The sequence below is a fragment of the Bombina bombina genome, chromosome 6 (genome assembly GCF_027579735.1).
Source record: "Bombina bombina isolate aBomBom1 chromosome 6, aBomBom1.pri, whole genome shotgun sequence".
Classification (NCBI taxonomy): Eukaryota; Metazoa; Chordata; class Amphibia; order Anura; family Bombinatoridae; genus Bombina; species Bombina bombina.
In genome coordinates, this window is record NC_069504.1 from 179375235 (window position 1) to 179395027 (window position 19793).

The following is a 19793-nucleotide window of genomic DNA, read 5'->3' on the forward strand; positions in this document are numbered from 1 at the left end:
AAATTATTTACAAACAGCTTCTGCAATTATGGCACAAATGGTTGTAAATGCTTCTCTGGGATCCTCTTTGTTCAGAAATAGCAGACTTATATGGCTTTGTGGTTGCTTTTTGGTAATTAGAATGCCGCTAAATGCCGCTGCGCACCACACGTGTTTTATGCCCAGGAGTGAAGGGGTTAATTAGGGAGCTTGTAGGGAGCTTGTAGGGTTAATTTTAGCTTTAGTGTAGTGTAGTAGACAACCCCAAGTATTGATCTAGGCCCATTTTGGTATATTTTATGCCACCATTTAACCGCCAAATGCGAGCAAATAAAAAAAAAACTTTACATTTTTCACAATTTTAGGTTTCTCACTGAAATTAGTTACAAATAGCTTGTGCTATTATGGCAGGAATTGTTGTAAAAGCTTCTCTGGGATCCCCATTGTTCAGAAATAGCAGACTTATATGACTTTGGTGCTGCTTTTTGGTAATTAGAAGGCCGCTAAATTAGGCTTACCATAATTTTTAGAGGTGAAACTGGGACCACCTGGTGCAGTGCCAGTGGGGGCGTGGTCAGGAGCGTGGTCAAGGGGGAGTGGCAATTACCAGTCCTTTTAAAGTAGTAGCTTTTATGTGTGTAATGTTTCGTGGATACTCTACCCTTCCTCAGTCAAACAAGTGAATCACACAGTTTAAATAGACCATAACACCACCCCCTAGTGAAAAAGGCACCATTACGTTGTCATGGCAAATAAATCATTAATCTAAATCTCAGATTCTAAATAATGCCAAACATCAAGCATAATTATAACTTTCATAATGATCAATTTCACAATTTAATATCTGCAATGTAATATGTGTTTTATGTGTCTAATTAAGGAGCAGAGCCAAATACTGATAAGGCATAAATACAACATTGAATGAAAGTAAAAAAGAAACACATACCTGCTAAAGCTGTTTAAGAGGCTACTCTATACCATAATGCAGGAAGATTATAGCCAAAATGCTATCCTGCATGAAGTAAAGCAAGATCCACGCCAAAAATCCTGCCTGTCTGTACTTCCTAGTCATACCCATATGATTCCACTAAAGGTGTATTACCGGCAATGTCACCAGGGGTCGGGGGGGTGTTAAATTCTTAGGAAAATAAACCAAGTAGTACTACAAAATTGAAAAAACCTATGCTGCTCACTCAGCCTGTATTACTAAATGTAAACTTTGAAGGACACGAACGTTAAGCTAAGCAGGGCTGTATGTAACAAAGTACCAGCATCCAACTATGCTGGAGAGTCACAGTCCAGTCATTTTGAATAATGTGTCTGGGTTTCAGATGGTCTGAAACCCGGACACATGATTTGAAACCTGGAGGTGGCAACCCTACTGGGACAGAATGAACAACTGGGTGGGACACTGGGACAGCGCCTCCAAACTGGGACAATCCCAGTAAAAGTGGGACTTATGGTAAGCCTACGCTAAATGCTGCTGCGCACCACACGTGAATTATGCCCAGCAGTGAAGGGGTTAAATTAGGTAGCTTGTAGGGAGCTTGCAGGGTTAATTTTAGAGATCAGCCTCCCACCTGACACATCCCACCCCCTGATCCCTCCCAAACAGCTCTCTTCCCTCCCCCACCCCACAATTGTTCCCGCCATCTTAAGTACTGGCAGAAAGTCTGCCAGTACTAAATAAAAGAGTTTTTTTTTTTTTTAAATAAAAATAATAAAATATTTTAGTTGGGATGGACCCCTGCCTTAGCACCAACCTCCCTGATCCCCCCCTCCAGCTCTCTAACCCTCTCCCCTACCTAATTACCGCCATCTTGGGTACTGGCAGCTGTCTGCCAGTACCCAGTTTGGCCCCACAAACCAAAGTATTTAAATTTTATTTATTACTTTTATTTTTATTTTTAATTATTTCTGTAGTGTAGCAGCCCCCCCACAATACCCCCACCCCCTCCCCCTCCCAGATCCTTTTATATGTAAAAAAAAAATGTAACTTTTTTTTTTCCCCTTCCAGTTCCTTCATTGTCAGTGTGGCTAATGTGGCTAATGTGTGCACGTGCGCGCCCCCCGTGCACGCGCCCCGTGCACGTGCGCCCCGTGCACATGCGCCCCGTGCACGTGCGCCCCGTGCATGCGCACCTCCCGCGCATCGTGCATGCGCATCGTGCACACGCGTGCGCATCGTGCACGCGCGCGCACGCTCCCTCCTCCCACCCGACAACGGCACCATCGGCAACATCGCTACCGGTGAGTGGCTCTCTCTGCATCGGAGGCTTGTAAAGGGGTATTGCAGGATGCCTCCATATCGAGGCATCACTGCAATACCCTCAGAGCTGCTGGAAGTGATTGTGATCACTTCCAGCACTCTGTTAGACAACTGACGTACCAGGTACGTCCATTGTCATTAACAGTAAGTTTTTGCATGACGTACCTGGTACGTCAGTTGTCATTAAGGGGTTAAAGGGACATGAAACCCAAAAATTGTCTTTCATGATTCAGACAGAGAATATAATTTTAAACAACTTTGACATTTACTTCTATTATTTAATTTGCTTCCTTCTCTTGCTATCCTTTGCTGAAAGGTTTATCTAGGCAAGCTCAGGAGCAGCAGAGAACCTAGGTTCTAGCTGTTGATTGGTGGCTGCATATGTATACAGATTGTAATTGGCTCACCCATGTTTTCAGTTAGAAACAAGTAGTGCATTGCTGCTCCTTCAACAAATGATACGAAGAGAATGAAACAAATTAGATAATAGAAGTAAATTAGAAAGTTGTTTAAAATAGTTTTCTCTATCTGAACCATGAAAAAAAAATGTGTGGGTTTCATGTCCCTTTAATTTATTCTAGTTCTACAGAAATGTATTGTAATAACAAGGAGTTGTAAATTCCTTTGAAGTTCTTTTTTATATATTCATAGTTTATATCAGCATGTATCGAACTGTAAAATACCTACTTTTTGACACCAATCAGCAAACGCTACCCAGATGCTGAACCAAAAATGGTCCGGATCCTAAATTTACATTCCTACTTTTCAAATAAAGATACCAAGAGAACAAATAAAAAACAGAATTTATGTTTACCTGATAAATTACTTTCTCCAACGGTGTGTCCGGTCCACAGCGTCATCCTTACTTGTGGGATATTCTCTTCCCCAACAGGAAATGGCAAAGAGCCCAGCAAAGCTGGTCACATGATCCCTCCTAGGCTCCGCCTTCCCCAGTCATTCGACCGACGTAAAGGAGGAATATTTGCATAGGAGAAATCATATGATACCGTGGTGACTGTAGTTAAAGAAAATAAATTATCAGACCTGATTAAAAAACCAGGGCGGGCCGTGGACCGGACACACCGTTGGAGAAAGTAATTTATCAGGTAAACATAAATTCTGTTTTCTCCAACATAGGTGTGTCCGGTCCACGGCGTCATCCTTACTTGTGGGAACCAATACCAAAGCTTTAGGACACGGATGAAGGGAGGGAGCAAATCAGGTCACCTAGATGGAAGGCACCACGGCTTGCAAAACCTTTCTCCCAAAAATAGCCTCAGAAGAAGCAAAAGTATCAAATTTGTAAAATTTAGTAAAAGTGTGCAGTGAAGACCAAGTCGCTGCCTTACATATCTGATCAACAGAAGCCTCGTTCTTGAAGGCCCATGTGGAAGCAACAGCCCTAGTGGAATGAGCTGTGATTCTTTCAGGAGGCTGCCGTCCGGCAGTCTCGTAAGCCAATCTGATGATGCTTTTAATCCAAAAAGAGAGAGAGGTAGAAGTTGCTTTTTGACCTCTCCTTTTACCAGAATAAACAACAAACAAAGAAGATGTTTGTCTAAAATCCTTTGTAGCATCTAAATAGAATTTTAGAGCACGAACTACATCCAAATTGTGCAACAAACGTTCCTTCTTTGAAACTGGACTCGGACACAAAGAAGGCACGACTATCTCCTGGTTAATGTTTTTGTTAGAAACAACTTTCGGAAGAAAACCAGGTTTAGTACGTAAAACCACCTTATCTGCATGGAACACCAGATAAGGAGGAGAACACTGCAGAGCAGATAATTCTGAAACTCTTCTAGCAGAAGAAATTGCCACCAAAAACAAAACTTTCCAAGATAATAACTTAATATCAACGGAATGTAAGGGTTCAAACGGAACCCCCTGAAGAACTGAAAGAACTAAATTGAGACTCCAAGGAGGAGTCAAAGGTTTGTAAACAGGCTTGATTCTAACCAGAGCCTGAACAAAGGCTTGAACATCTGGCACAGCTGCCAGCTTTTTGTGAATTAACACAGACAAGGCAGAAATCTGTCCCTTCAAAGAACTTTAGATAATCCTTTCTCCAAACCTTCTTGAAGAAAGGATAGAATCTTAGGAATTTTTACCTTGTCCCAAGGGAATCCTTTAGATTCACACCAACAGATATATTTTTTCCATATTTTGTGGTAGATTTTTCTAGTTACAGGCTTTCTGGCCTGAACAAGAGTATCAATGACAGAATCTGAGAACCCTCGCTTTGATAAGATCAAGCGTTCAATCTCCAAGCAGTCAGTTGGAGTGAGACCAGATTCGGATGTTCGAACGGACCTTGAACAAGAAGGTCTCGTCTCAAAGGTAGCTTCCATGGTGGAGCCGATGACATATTCACCAGGTCTGCATACCAAGTCCTGCGTGGCCACGCAGGAGCTATCAAGATCACCGATGCCCTCTCCTGATTGATCCTGGCTACCAGCCTGGGGATGAGAGGAAACGGCGGGAATACATAAGCTAGTTTGAAGGTCCAAGGTGCCACTAGTGCATCTACTAGAGTCGCCTTGGGATCCCTGGATCTGGACCCGTAGCAAGGAACCTTGAAGTTCTGACGAGAGGCCATCAGATCCATGTCTGGAATGCCCCACAATTGAGTAATTTGGGCAAAGATTTCTGGATGGAGTTCCCACTCCCCCGGATGAAATGTCTGACGACTCAGAAAATCCGCTTCCCAATTTTCCACTCCTGGGATGTGGATTGCAGACAAGTGGCAGGAGTGAGTCTCCGCCCATTGAATGATTTTGGTCACTTCTTCCATCGCCAGGGAACTCCTTGTTCCCCCCTGATGGTTGATGTACGCAACAGTCGTCATGTTGTCTGATTGAAACCGTATGAACTTGGCCTTTGCTAGCTGAGGCCAAGCCTTGAGAGCATTGAATATCGCTCTCAGTTCCAGAATATTTATCGGGAGAAGAGATTCTTCCCGAGACCAAAGACCCTGAGCTTTCAGGGGTCCCCAGACCGCGCCCCAGCCCACCAGACTGGCGTCGGTCGTGACAATGACCCACTCTGGTCTGCGGAAGCTCATCCCCTGTGACAGGTTGTCCAGGGACAGCCACCAACGGAGTGAATCTCTGGTCCTCTGATCTACTTGTATCGTCGGAGACAAGTCTGTATAGTCCCCATTCCACTGACTGAGCATGCACAGTTGTAATGGTCTTAGATGAATTCGCGCAAAAGGAACTATGTCCATTGCCGCTACCATCAAACCTATTACTTCCATGCACTGCGCTATGGAAGGAAGAGGAACAGAATGAAGTATTTGACAAGAGTTTAGAAGTTTTGATTTTCTGGCCTCTGTCAGAAAAATCCTCATTTCTAAGGAGTCTATTATTGTTCCCAAGAAGGGAACCCTTGTTGACGGAGATAGAGAACTTTTTTCTACGTTCACTTTCCACCCGTGAGATCTGAGAAAGGCCAGGACAATGTCCGTGTGAGCCTTTGCTTGTGGAAGGGACGACGCTTGAATCAGAATGTCGTCCAAGTAAGGTACTACTGCAATGCCCCTTGGTCTTAGCACCGCTAGAAGGGACCCTAGTACCTTTGTGAAAATTCTTGGAGCAGTGGCTAATCCGAACGGAAGTGCCACAAACTGGTAATGCTTGTCCAGGAATGCGAACCTTAGGAACCGATGATGTTCCTTGTGGATAGGAATATGTAGATACGCATCCTTTAAATCCACCGTGGTCATGAATTGACCTTCCTGGATGGAAGGAAGAATTGTTCGAATGGTTTCCATTTTGAACGATGGAACCTTGAGAAACTTGTTTAGGATCTTGAGATCTAAGATTGGTCTGAATGTTCCCTCTTTTTTGGGAACTACAAACAGATTGGAGTAGAACCCCATCCCTTGTTCTCCTAATGGAACAGGATGAATCACTCCCATTTTTAACAGGTCTTCTACACAATGTAAGAATGCCTGTTTTTTTATGTGGTCTGAAGACAATTGAGACCTGTGGAACCTCCCCCTTGGGGGAAGCCCCTTGAATTCCAGAAGATAACCTTGGGAGACTATTTCTAGTGCCCAAGGATCCAGAACATCTCTTGCCCAAGCCTGAGCGAAGAGAGAGAGTCTGCCCCCCACCAGATCCGGTGCCGGATCGGGGGCCAACATCTCATGCTGTCTTGGTAGCAGTGGCAGGTTTCTTGGCCTGCTTTCCTTTGTTCCAGCCTTGCATTGGCCTCCAGGCTGGCTTGGCTTGAGAAGTATTACCCTCTTGCTTAGAGGACGTAGCACTTGGGGCTGGTCCGTTTCTGCGAAAGGGACGAAAATTAGGTTTATTTTTGGCCTTGAAAGACCTATCCTGAGGAAGGGCGTGGCCCTTGCCCCCAGTGATATCAGAGATAATCTCTTTCAAGTCAGGGCCAAACAGTGTTTTCCCCTTGAAAGGAATGTTAAGCAATTTGTTCTTGGAAGACGCATCCGCTGACCAAGATTTTAGCCAAAGCGCTCTGCGCGCCACAATAGCAAAACCAGAATTTTTCGCCGCTAACCTAGCCAATTGCAAAGTGGCGTCTAGGGTGAAAGAATTAGCCAATTTGAGAGCATGAATTCTGTCCATAATCTCCTCATAAGAAGAAGAATTATTATTGAGCGCCTTTTCTAGTTCATCGAACCAGAAACGCGCTGCTGTAGTGACAGGAACAATGCATGAAATTGGTTGTAGAAGGTAACCTTGCTGAACAAACATCTTTTTAAGCAAACCTTCTAATTTTTTATCCATAGGATCTTTGAAAGCACAACTATCTTCTATGGGAATAGTGGTGCGTTTGTTTAGAGTAGAAACCGCCCCCTCGACCTTGGGGACTGTCTGCCATAAGTCCTTTCTGGGGTCGACCATAGGAAACAATTTTTTAAATATGGGGGGAGGGACGAAAGGTATACCGGGCCTTTCCCATTCTTTATTTACAATGTCCGCCACCCGCTTGGGTATAGGAAAAGCTTCGGGGGGCCCCGGGACCTCTAGGAACTTGTCCATTTTACATAATTTCTCTGGAATGACCAAATTCTCACAATCATCCAGAGTAGATAACACCTCCTTAAGCAGAGCGCGGAGATGTTCCAATTTAAATTTAAATGTAATCACATCAGGTTCAGCTTGTTGAGAAATTTTCCCTGAATCTGAAATTTCTCCCTCAGACAAAACCTCCCTGGCCCCCTCAGACTGGTGTAGGGGCACTTCAGAACCAATATCATCAGCGTCCTCATGCTCTTCAGTATTTTCTAAAACAGAGCAGTCGCGCTTTCGCTGATAAGTGGGCATTTTGGCTAAAATGTTTTTGATAGAATTATCCATTACAGCCGTTAATTGTTGCATAGTAAGGAGTATTGGCGCACTAGATGTACTAGGGGCCTCCTGTGTGGGCAAGACTGGTGTAGACGAAGGAGGGGATGATGCAGTACCATGCTTACTCCCCTCACTTGAGGAATCATCTTGGGCATCATTTTCTCTAAATTTTGTGTCACATAAATCACATCTATTTAAATGAGAAGGAACCTTGGCTTCCCCACATACAGAACACAGTCTATCTGGTAGTTCAGACATGTTAAACAGGCATAAACTTGATAACAAAGTACAAAAAACGTTTTAAAATAAAACCGTTACTGTCACTTTAAATTTTAAACTGAACACACTTTATTACTGCAAATGTGAAAAAGTATGAAGGAATTGTTCAAAATTCACCAAAATTTCACCACAGTGTCTTAAAGCCTTAAGAGTATTGCACACCAAATTTGGAAACTTTAACCCTTAAAATAACGGAACCGGAGCCGTTTTTATATTTAACCCCTTTACAGTCCCTGGTATCTGCTTTGCTGAGACCCAACCAAGCCCAAAGGGGAATACGATACCAAATGACGCCTTCAGAAAGTCTTTTCTATGTATCAGAGCTCCTCACACATGCATCTGCATGTCATGCTTCCCAAAAACAAGTGCGCAATAGAGGCGCGAAAATGAGACTCTGCCTATGATTAGGGAAAGCCCCTAGAGAATAAGGTGTCCAATACAGTGTTTGCCGGTTATTTTCCATAGTTCCCAAGATTAAAATAATTCCTCAAGGCTATGGGGTATAAAATATGCTTATATATAAATCGTTTTAGCCCAGAAAATGTCTACAGTCTTAAAAGCCCTTGTGAAGCCCTTTTTTTTTTCTTTATGTAATAAAAATGGCTTACCGGATCCCATAGGGAAAATGACAGCTTCCAGCATTACATCGTCTTGTTAGAAATGTGTCATGCCTCAAGCAGCAAAAGTCTGCTCACTGTTTCCCCCAACTGAAGTTAATTCCTCTCAACAGTCCTGTGTGGAAACAGCCATCGATTTTAGTAACGGTTGCTAAAATCATTTTCCTCTTACAAACAGAAATCTTCATCTCTTTTCTGTTTCAGAGTAAATAGTACATACCAGCACTATTTTAAAATAACAAACTCTTGATTGAATAATAAAAACACCAAAAAACTCTAAGCCATCTCCGTGGAGATGTTGCCTGTACAACGGCAAAGAGAATGACTGGGGAAGGCGGAGCCTAGGAGGGATCATGTGACCAGCTTTGCTGGGCTCTTTGCCATTTCCTGTTGGGGAAGAGAATATCCCACAAGTAAGGATGACGCCGTGGACCGGACACACCTATGTTGGAGAAATTGATAATAGAATTATAAGCTCTGTCTGAATCATGAGAGAAAAAAAATTGGGTTTCATATCCCTTTAAAGGGACAGTATACACCAATTTTCATATAACTGCATGTAATAGACATTACTATAAAGAATAAGATGCACAGATACTGATATAAAAATCCAGTACAAAACCGTTTAAAAACTTACTTAGAAGCTTCCAGTTTAGCTCTGTTTAAAAGGTTACTGGAACCACCACTGTAAGTGGGAAATAGCAGACACTCCCCTTCCTTTGCATATGAAAAGACCCTTTACACAAACAGAAGCAAGCTGGAGTAGGTATATGTCGGTATTCTCCTAAACCTTTGGGGCTTGGTTAGGAGTTTGAAAATCAGAGCAATGTTATTTAAAAATAAGCAAAACTATCCATTTAAAAAAAAATAAAACCTGTATGGGCTATATAAATAGATAATCTACAAAACATTTATGTAAAGAAAATGCTAGTGTATAATGTCCCTTTAAAGGGCCACTAAACCCAAAATCTTTCTTTCATGATTCAGATAGAGAATAGAAAATTAAACAACATTACAATTTACTTCCATTATTTATTTTGCTTCATTTTTTAAATATCCTTAGTTGAAGAAAAAGCAATGCACATGGTGAGCCAATCACATGAGGCTTCTATGTGCAGCAACCAATCAGCAGCTAGTGAGCATATCTAGATATGCTTTTTATCAAAGAATATCAAGACAATAAAACAAATTAGATAATATAAGTAAATTAGAAAAAATGTTTAATATTGCATTCTCTTTCTAAATCATAAAAGAAAAAATGTGGGTGGCATGTCCCTTTAAAGGATTACAAACTTTTCAAATTTTTGGTCTAAATAAAACACATATTCTAAATCACTTTTATAAAATAAAAATAACCAACCTCAAACTCTTGCAAATCGAAACGTCATTTACTTCTAAAAGCATTTTAAATTTTTCGTCTATAACGTCATGTAATCCAGCCCACAATTTTAGCACCTACGTGTATGTAAAAGTAAACCAATAGTTTTCTCCGCTTTTGCATCTCATTATATTACAAATTAGTACACAATCGCATGCGCACAAAATCGGCCCAAATAGCGATTGCGCATTTTCAATCACAATCGATGCGATCGTGTATCCAGGCTTTCTACGCTGAAATAAAAAAACATAATCATATAAAATTCTAATTATATTGCTATTAAAATAATATACTTCACAATTTGATATATATTGTACGATTTCAATAATTTGTAATGATGCTCGTTATAGCTAGGGAGATTCTGCTAGACTTACCTATCAATGCGCTCAAGGATCTTATTATGTAAGATCGATAGAGCGTGTCTTCTTTGTCGGAGCCGGTCTGGAAAGGAGTGACGTTGCGCAATCTCGCGCATGCACTGTTCAAAATACGTCCACCATCTTCAAACTGCGGTTTGCACACCGGATTGGATAACAGCGGCAGATACCCACGGAGTGGGTTCGGAAAAATGTATTTATTACAAATAAGATTGCAGCGATCAGGTAGGGAAGAGTTAATGACATCCTATGTAAAAAATGTTTAAAACGAATAAAATAAAATATTAAAGCTAAATTACATTGAACTTACAGTGGCCCTTTAAGTTCAACCTACAAGACATACCTAATAATTTTCAACCATAGGTCCTTATAATTTGATGGCAAGTACTCTACATATAATAATATTTACAGAACAAGTACTGTTTTGTCCTTTGAGATTTATAACTTAAATAAAATCTGTTTTGATCTGTTCAGTCATTACCAATTAAGAACACCTAACAATATGTTTGCTGGTCTAAACATAAAAAACTAATTCTTTGTTTGTTATCCTGGTCACACATCCTGCAGCAGGAGATCAGTTTTGAAAACAACTTGTTGCCTACTCAGTATTTCAGCTTCCAGTTCCTAGACATTTGTGCCAGTATATAACACAGAATTACTATACTATAAAAACTGGAAGGAATCCATTATTCCTTCCCTACAGCTTTGCAATGGCACCAGGGCTGCTAGTATCCTTTGTTCTTAAAGGGATACTGAACCTTATTTTTTTTTTTTCTTTCATGATTCAGATAGAGCATCCCATTTTAAGCAACTTTCTAATTTACTCCTGTTGTCAATTTGTATTCGTTCTCTTGGTATCCTTATTTGAAAAAACAGGAATGTTAAACTTACAAGCTGGCCCATCTTTGGTTCAGCACCTGGGTACAGCTTGCTGATTGGTGGCTAAATGTACCCACCAATTAGCAACTGCTATCCAGGATTCTGAACCAAAAATGGGCCAGCTCGTGAGCTTTACATTCACAAAATAAAAAAATTGGGTTCAGTGTGACTTTAAAGGATTACTTTCTGTTATAATTTTTAAGCTAAACAACTAACATATTAAAGTTAATAAACATTAATTAAAACCTACTGACCTATATTTTCTCCAAAACGAAGTTTCATAACGTTCTAAAAGTTATATCTTTTATTCGCCGATGATGTCACGTTATCCTGCCCACTATTTTCAGCACTGCATGTTCAAAATACTTAAACCAATAACTTTGTGTTTAAAGCGCCATTTTGAAACCTAGGTATTGTAAACGGATTGGTACAGAGCAAAGGATACCCACAGAGTGGGTTTGGAAAACAATTAAATTTGCAGACAAGATTTCTGATATACGGTAGAGATATGTTAATGAAATGCTATTGATAAAAAGCGTATTTGGGGTAGTTAGTTAGTAACAGGCATAGAAAATATTTACTTACAGTATCCCTTTAAGGGTTTATTTTAAAGCCATCTTTTTGGATGACTTTTAGCATTTTGCCTCACTTAAAGGGACATTAAAGTGAAAAAAGAAAATGCTCTAATATATTAGAGCATTGGGTTCTTGCACTGTTGCATGCAGATAGGTTAAAGACATAGTTAAAATCAGCTGTAGAGCAGCAGTTAATCACATCTGGTAAGACAATGTCAAGAGGCATATGTGTGTAGTTAACTATTCCCAGCCAGCACCCAGTCATGCATTGCTGCTATACATATGTACATATGCTTTTCAACCTTGTATTCCAAGGGAACAAAGGAAATTTGATAAAAGATGAAAAATAACATGCTCTATCTGAATGATATTCATTTCCTAGTTTTGGTGGCATTAATTGTAATTATACATGTCATTGTTGGAATATGCACGCAATTATATGCATAGTATAGATATCACTACAGGAAGACATTAAAGGGACAGTCTATCCCTTTATTATCCATTCCCCAGTTTTGCACAACCAACACTGTTATATTAATGCACTTTTCACCTCTGTGATTACCTTGTATCTAAGCTTCTGCAGACTACCCCCTTACCTTAGTTCTTTTAACAGACTTACATTTTAGCCAATCATGCTGATTCATAAATAACTCCACGGGAGAGAGAACAATGTTATCTATACGGCACACGGAGGCCTTCAACAGCTTAGAAATCAGTTTAAGCCTACCTAGGTTTAGCTTTCAACAAAAGAATAACCTGAGAACAAAGAACATTTTTGATGATAAAAGTAACTTGGAAAGCTGTTTAAAATTGCATGCCCTATCTAAATCATGAAAGTTTAATTTTTAATTGACTGTCCCTTTAAATACACAATTTCCCTTAAATAAACTGTTTAATTATATGCACTGTACAAAATCCAAATAACAGTGTATTTTCATTTTTGTAGTTTAACATATTGTGCAGCATTTAGAATAATATCCTGCAATATTCTACTCAGTGTTTGCTAGACCAATGCAGGGATTTATTTTTGTCTATACCTAACTGGTCACAGAAAAAGGAAATAATATAAACATATTCAAGGGGTATATCCCTGCACTGCAAAGCAACTACAATTTTGCTAGTAAAATAACAAATGTACCTGCTTTTAAAATATAGTTTATATGTAGATGTTTTGCAGTGTATGTCTCATATAGAGCATGCAATTGTAAGAGACATTTCAATACACTTTCATTATCAAACGTACTTCACTCTCTTGATATCCTCTGTTGAAAAGCATACCTAGGTAGGCTCTAGAGCAGCAAAGCACTACTGGGAACTATGTGGCTATACACATATGCCTCTTGTCATTGGTTCACCAGATGTGCTCAACTAATTCCCAGTACTGCATTGCAGCTCTGGAGTTGATTTTACTATGTGTTTAAAACATTTGCAGAGGTAAAACATAGGGCTAGATTACGAGTTTTTCCTTATGAGTGAAAACGCCTCATAACGCTGCATTTTCACTACCGCTTGTATTACGAGTCTTGCAGGTATTTCTGTACCGCACACTTTTTTGGCCGTAACACAACGTAACTACTGCAGCTTTCAAAAAGTCCTATTTCAATGGGACTTCCATAGCGCTGGTATTACGAGTTTTGCCTGGGAGGCCAAAAAGTGAGCGGTACAGCCTATACCGTCAAGATTCATACCGCCATCTAAAGTCAGTAGTCATGGGTTTTGCGCTACAAAGCTGTAACATAAAACTCATAACTAAAGTGCTAAAAAGTACACTAACACCCATAAACTAAAAAACTAAACCGAGGCCCTCCCGCATCCCAAACACTAAAATAAAATTATTAACCCCTAATCTGCCGCTCCTGACATCGCCGCCACTATAATAAACATATTAACCCCTAAACCGCCATACTCCCGCATCGCAAACACTAGTTAAATATTATTAACCCCTAATCTGCTGTCCCCTAACATCGCCGCAACCTACATTACTGTTATTAACATGTTGATATGGGTGGGAAGCGCTAAAAGAAGCTAATGGGATGGATATCTAGTTTGTGTCTATTTTCTATATATGATCTCAATATCTATGATATATATCCAGAATTGCTACTTAAAAACAATCTCTCAAAGTTTCTTAAAATCGTTACTTATTATTCATATATTTGAAATAAAATCTATGAGCTGTGGTTAAAAATATAATTCACAGGTCATAGATGGGAGAATCAATACACTTATTGAGTATTTTCCTTCAAATGAGCATAGGCGTCAATTCCCTTTGTCAATCTTGTACTGCTCATCAAGTAGGCATAAGATTCAATGTAAATGCAACTTATCGATATACTGTACATGTATGGGTGAATAAAAATAAATTTATAATATAACAACACTTGTGGCCACAATTGCACCTCGATATTGAGGTGTTTTCCGTTCAAAAATGTGAGGGTATTTTAAAAACCTCTATGCATGCATAATAAAAAATAGTAAAATATATCACTGGTGGTCCGTTTCATAGATTTTGCATATTGCAGAAAAAGTCAGTTTCAGTAGAATTCTATCAGCCAATCGTAATTCAAGGGACGCCATTTTGGATGACGTCCCTTAAAGGAACCTTTATTCTACAGTAGCAGTCGAAAGAAGAGGATGCTCCGTGCCGGAAGTCTTGAAGATGGAGCCGCTCCTCGGAAGTCTTGAAGATGGAGCTGCTCTGCGTCAGAAGGATGAAGATAGAAGATGCCGTCTGGATAAAGACTTCTACCCGTCTGGAGGACCACTTCTTGCCGCTTGGATGAAGACTTCTCCTGGCTTCGTTGAGGACTTCTTGCCACTTGGGTTTTATATTTAGCTTAGGGTTTGAGCTGAAAAAGAGCTAAATGCAGTTTTAAGGGCAATGCCCATCCAAATGGGCCAAATAAAGGTTAATAAGTGTAATGTAGGTGGCGGCAACATTGGGGGCGGCATATTAGGGGTTAATAACTGTAATGTAGGTGTTGACGGTGTCAGGGCGGCAGATAAGGGGTTAATACGTATAATGTAGGTGTCAGTGATGTCAGGGGCAGCAGATTAGGGGTGTTTAGACTGTTAGGGTGTTAGGTGTAAAAATAACTTTTCTTTCCGTATAGGAATCAATGGGGCTGCATTAAGGAGCTTTACGCTCCTTTATTGCAGATGTTAGGCTTTTTTTCAGCCGGCTCTCCCCATTGATGTCTATGGGGAAATCGTGCACGAGCACGTAAAACCAGCTCAAAGCAGCGCTGGTATTTGGGTGCAGTATGGAGCTCAATGCAACCATATTGCCTGCTAACGCCGGGTTTTTGCAAACCTGTAATAGCAGCGCTATAGGGAGGTGAGCGGTGGAAATAACTTGCAAGTTAGTACCGAGCCACTCATAACGCAAAACTCGTAATCTAGCCGATAGTTATTTGTGAGCTACAGTGCAAACTTAAAATACTGTAACATTGAAGCATTTTCCTTCTGCCACTTCTTTGTCCCTTTACTGATGACTTTTATGACACTTTAATATAAACACATTTAGGCAAATCATAGGATCAATTGTACCACATTGTACTATATTTCTACAAAACAAAAACAAATATATTAAATAAAATATAATAGGAAAAAGAAAATAGATTTAAGTTCAATTACTTTTAAGTTTACTTTTTTATTGTTTACCAATCATAATCAAAATTATTTTTCTTTGTGCATTAGTTTTGCAGATACCGCAGTTTTAAATCGTGCTAGGCTATAGTTCACCTTAAATTTCACCTAAGATGTCCTATGACATGAGTATTTCATTAATCTAGGCCATACAAAACCTGCACTATTACTCAAAGAAAATGTTGTTTATATTCAAAACAATCTAACAAACTATGACATGTTGCGGGTATATAAACATAAACTCCAATTAATCAGGGAAGCAAGACCAATAGTCACTAGCTAGAAATATATTATGTTTTTACTGTTGCTTATAGGACCCCTAAATACAGTATAACAGAATAATTGAACACGATAAAAAGACAACGCAAAAGCACTTACTTTGAATTTGAAATGAGCATTTTCAGTCAAATTTCCCCACCCCTGTATCAACCAATCAAAAAATGCATATATGTATTGACAGTGTAATTTTTGCACATTATGGGCTAGAGCCAGACCCGGAAAGTGTGCATTTAAAGAGATTGTGCACAATAGAAGTATATTGGAAAGTTTTTTGTTTTTTTTTAATTGTACTGTATGCTTTATCTAAATCATGCAACTTTAACTTTAACTTGAGTGGTCCTTTAAAGGGACAAAGTTCTCAAAATTAAATTTCCTGTAAAATGTTGAATTATGCACAGGATAAATATTTTTTTACAAAATTACAATGCACTTTCATTATTTATTTTTCTCCACTCCATGAGTTTTAAAAAAATGACAATCCTATATACTACACAGTAATTGCTTTATATTTGTTAATTAAGGCTTATTTATATTGTACCAGATGATGAGTGGAGCGTTATTTAGCACTTTCACTAAATATAGAAATGTCTATTTGCAGAACATTGAAATGTGAAATATTTACAGTAAAGACATAGTTAAATACTTTATTAAATATGAATATTGCATAAATATGATTTTTCATGTTTTCATCTACTTAACTGCAAAGGGCTCCAATGCACTTCTATATATGTCTATATATGTGTACATATGTATTTATGCGGATTTATGTGTATATATACCTGTAAATACATATATACACATATAAATCCATAAATCCATATGTACACATATATAGACATTAATATACATACACATACATCTTTAGAGATGTACAGTATATGTATGTTTCCCAATGTTAAAGCCCTTTGTCTGTTTTTTTTTCTAAAACCTGAGACCTCATATCTTTGAGCCCTTACAGCTCAAAGAACTTTAAACTTGTAATACCAGCGCAACTTAACCTGCGTGCAAACAAAAGCGAAAATCCTATATCACTTGCAAGCAATTGATTGCACTCCTCTTGTAATCTGGCCAGTACGCAGATAATTTGCAATGCAGGGCTTAAATGCTGATGAACATTAAAAAAAATACAACTTTAATTGTGTGACTATTATATTCAAGGAAAATGAGGTAATTGCTAAATAAATCAAACATTTCCACATGAAAAGACTGATTACAAGTGGCGCGCTATTTTTTTCCTGTTCGCGCGCTAACTGCGCTGAAAGTAAAACTTTAACACAGCTGCATTCGTTGAAAGTAAAAACATAGCTAGTGAAACAAAAGACTAAAGAGTGCTAACTTCAGGGTTTCAGATATACAGACTGTGCTAATTCTGTCTACCCATAGACGTCTATGGGACATGCCACAAAAAAACATATTTAATACAATAAATCAAAAGAAAAATTATAGAATCACAATGCTTTTACTCAGGAGTCAAGTCCAGTGGGAACACATGGGAACTTAGTTCCTGCACTACTTTTAAAATGTGGAACTAGCTTCCTCCTGGACCGAGAACAGAAATGCTTCAGTAAACACTGCTGCTGGTGGTGGGAGGAGCTGGAGCACAGTCTGGTTAGAGGTCTAGTGTGATCCTCTAGTAATGGGCAGTAACACTTCCTACAATACACTAAATGCAAGCCTGTCAGCGGTCCTGCTGTGTGATCACCCCACACTATTTGCAACACATGGTGCTTACATTTCTGTGTGGTTTACTGTGGGGTTATTTAGCTCTTCTCAGCAGAAATACAACTATTACACCTTAAGTGGGTGAGACTCTGTGACAGAGGAGGAGTCTGGAGTTGCTGTCAGACATGGATGTCTCAGCCTGCCCTGGAAAGGAAGGAGGGGGGAGGAAAGAGGTTGTGAGGAACTAAATCTAAGGTGCAATATGTCTGAGTGCCCAGAAATATAAAAAAAAATGTAATAATACTCACAATGTGGGTTGCAGTTATGCAGTTTGAACCTTCTATTATCAGTCGAGCAAGCTCTCACACAATCAGAGGTATCTTCCACTCAACTAAAGGGCAATTACTCCCTACTTTCCGTGACCACATGACTACCAATTTCCCAAAATGATAAGCACTACCGAGTGAAAGCTGGTAACTAGGAATCTGTAATACAAGTGACTACTACCAAATAAAGCTCCAGTTGTTGCTGTATTAAAAATCATAGAACATTTTTATTAAAACAATAAAAGTACAAGAATGTACAATAAACACACAACACATTTCTCAGTAAATATTAACATTTCTTCAGGTATATAATCTACTTAATGTTATGACTGGACTTTGTATGCCTTATTGCGTTCCTTATTCCTCATTGCGCATGCACAAGGCTTGTGACGTCACTTAGGTGAGAACTGCCCCTTACACATCCCTAATATTCAAGGAAATAAAATGTAAGGAGGCCCATTTATCAAGCTCCGTATGGAGCTTGTGGGCCCGTGTTTCTGGCGAGTCTTCAGACTCGCCAGAAACAGCAGTTATGAGGCAGCGGTCTAAAGACCGCTGCTCCATAACCCTGTCCGCCTGCTCTGAGTACGATCAGGTTGATTGACACCTCCCTGCTAGCGGACAATTGGCCGTGAGTCTGCAGGGGGCGGTGTTGCACCAGCAGCTCTTGTGAGCTGCTGGTGCAATGCTGAATACGGAGAGCGTATTGCTCTCCGCATTCAGCGAGGTCTTGCGGACCTGATCCACACTGTCGGATCAGGTCCGCAAGACCTTTGATACATAGGCCTTATTATCTCAACCTAGTGATTTAATCAAGTGTCTAGGGCATACGCTCACATAGTTAAGGGAGGCTATACTAAAGACCACAATAGTTCCAAATACTTAGAAGTGCTCTATGTTCATATAACAAACATTTATGGCCATGCATATATTTCCTAAAAACATATCAAAATAGTCCAAAATATTCGGAAGTGCTCTATGTTCATATAACAGACATTTATGCGCATGCGTATATTTCCTAAAAACATATCAAAATAGTCCCAAATACTCGGAAGTGCCCTATGTTCGTGTAACAGACATTTTTGTGCATGTGTATATTTCCCAATGACATATCAATCCTAGAAGCAAGACCATCTACTTAACAATCAAACACCAAGATTACAAGCTGTGTGCAAAACCCGGTGCGCAAATAATGCTAAAAATTTAGCGGTCTGCACTTTCCATAGCGCTGCCATTACAAGTTACAGAAAAACCTTCTTGTGCTGTGCATTATGGTGCGTTAAGCTCCATACCGCACAAAAGCCAAGGCCTGACTTAACGTGCTCGTGCACATTTCCCGCCATAGACATCAATGGAGAAAAAGTGTTAGAAAAAATTAACACCTGCGATCGTGGAATGGCGATTGCTATAACTTAATGCCCATTGATGTCTATGGGGAAAAGAAGGTTATGTAAAAACCTAATACAAACAGTGGCAAGCGCTCCAATATGATCCTTTTCCCCTCTCCTCTGTGCTCCTTCTGACTGTCTTCACGTTGCGCTACGTCCTACAGCAAAAGGACTCCTCCGGAAACTTGTAGTCAGTACATCCAGACCGGTGCTATGAGAAAGATAGGAAAGCCTCACCCTTGCCTCCAAAATAAGTCAAATCGATCAACAACGCTCCTCCAGCACTCCAGGAAAAGACACAGCAGATATAGTCTTTTATTCCTTTCAGCAGTAAAAACAACAGCATCAATTTGTAATCAGAGGGAAGTAGAAGTTATTAGGTCAAACATGTTTCGTCTTCACAACGTAACTTCCTCAATGACCCATAATATTAGGTACTACTGTGCACACCTATATAGGGCAGAAATACACGCCCCTTTAATTGGTAATACAATTAACCCTTTAATTGCAAAATGCATTTCATATGGTGCGCATCTGTAAGTACCTAAAGTTAAAATGGCTATTTCTAAGTACCATAGTATTTAAATATTCAAAATATGTTATACAAACATTTTATACAATTATTAACATTACTATGTTATTTGAAAATTATAACCTATTATAACATAAGTTGAAACACCTTTAGTATAATACTTATAATAGAAGCACAAAATTGAATTTTGAAACTTGATTCTTTTTGAATACCACTTGGATTAAATGATATAAGATATCACAGTTTCAGATAGACAAAGATTTTAGAGACTTAGGAGATGG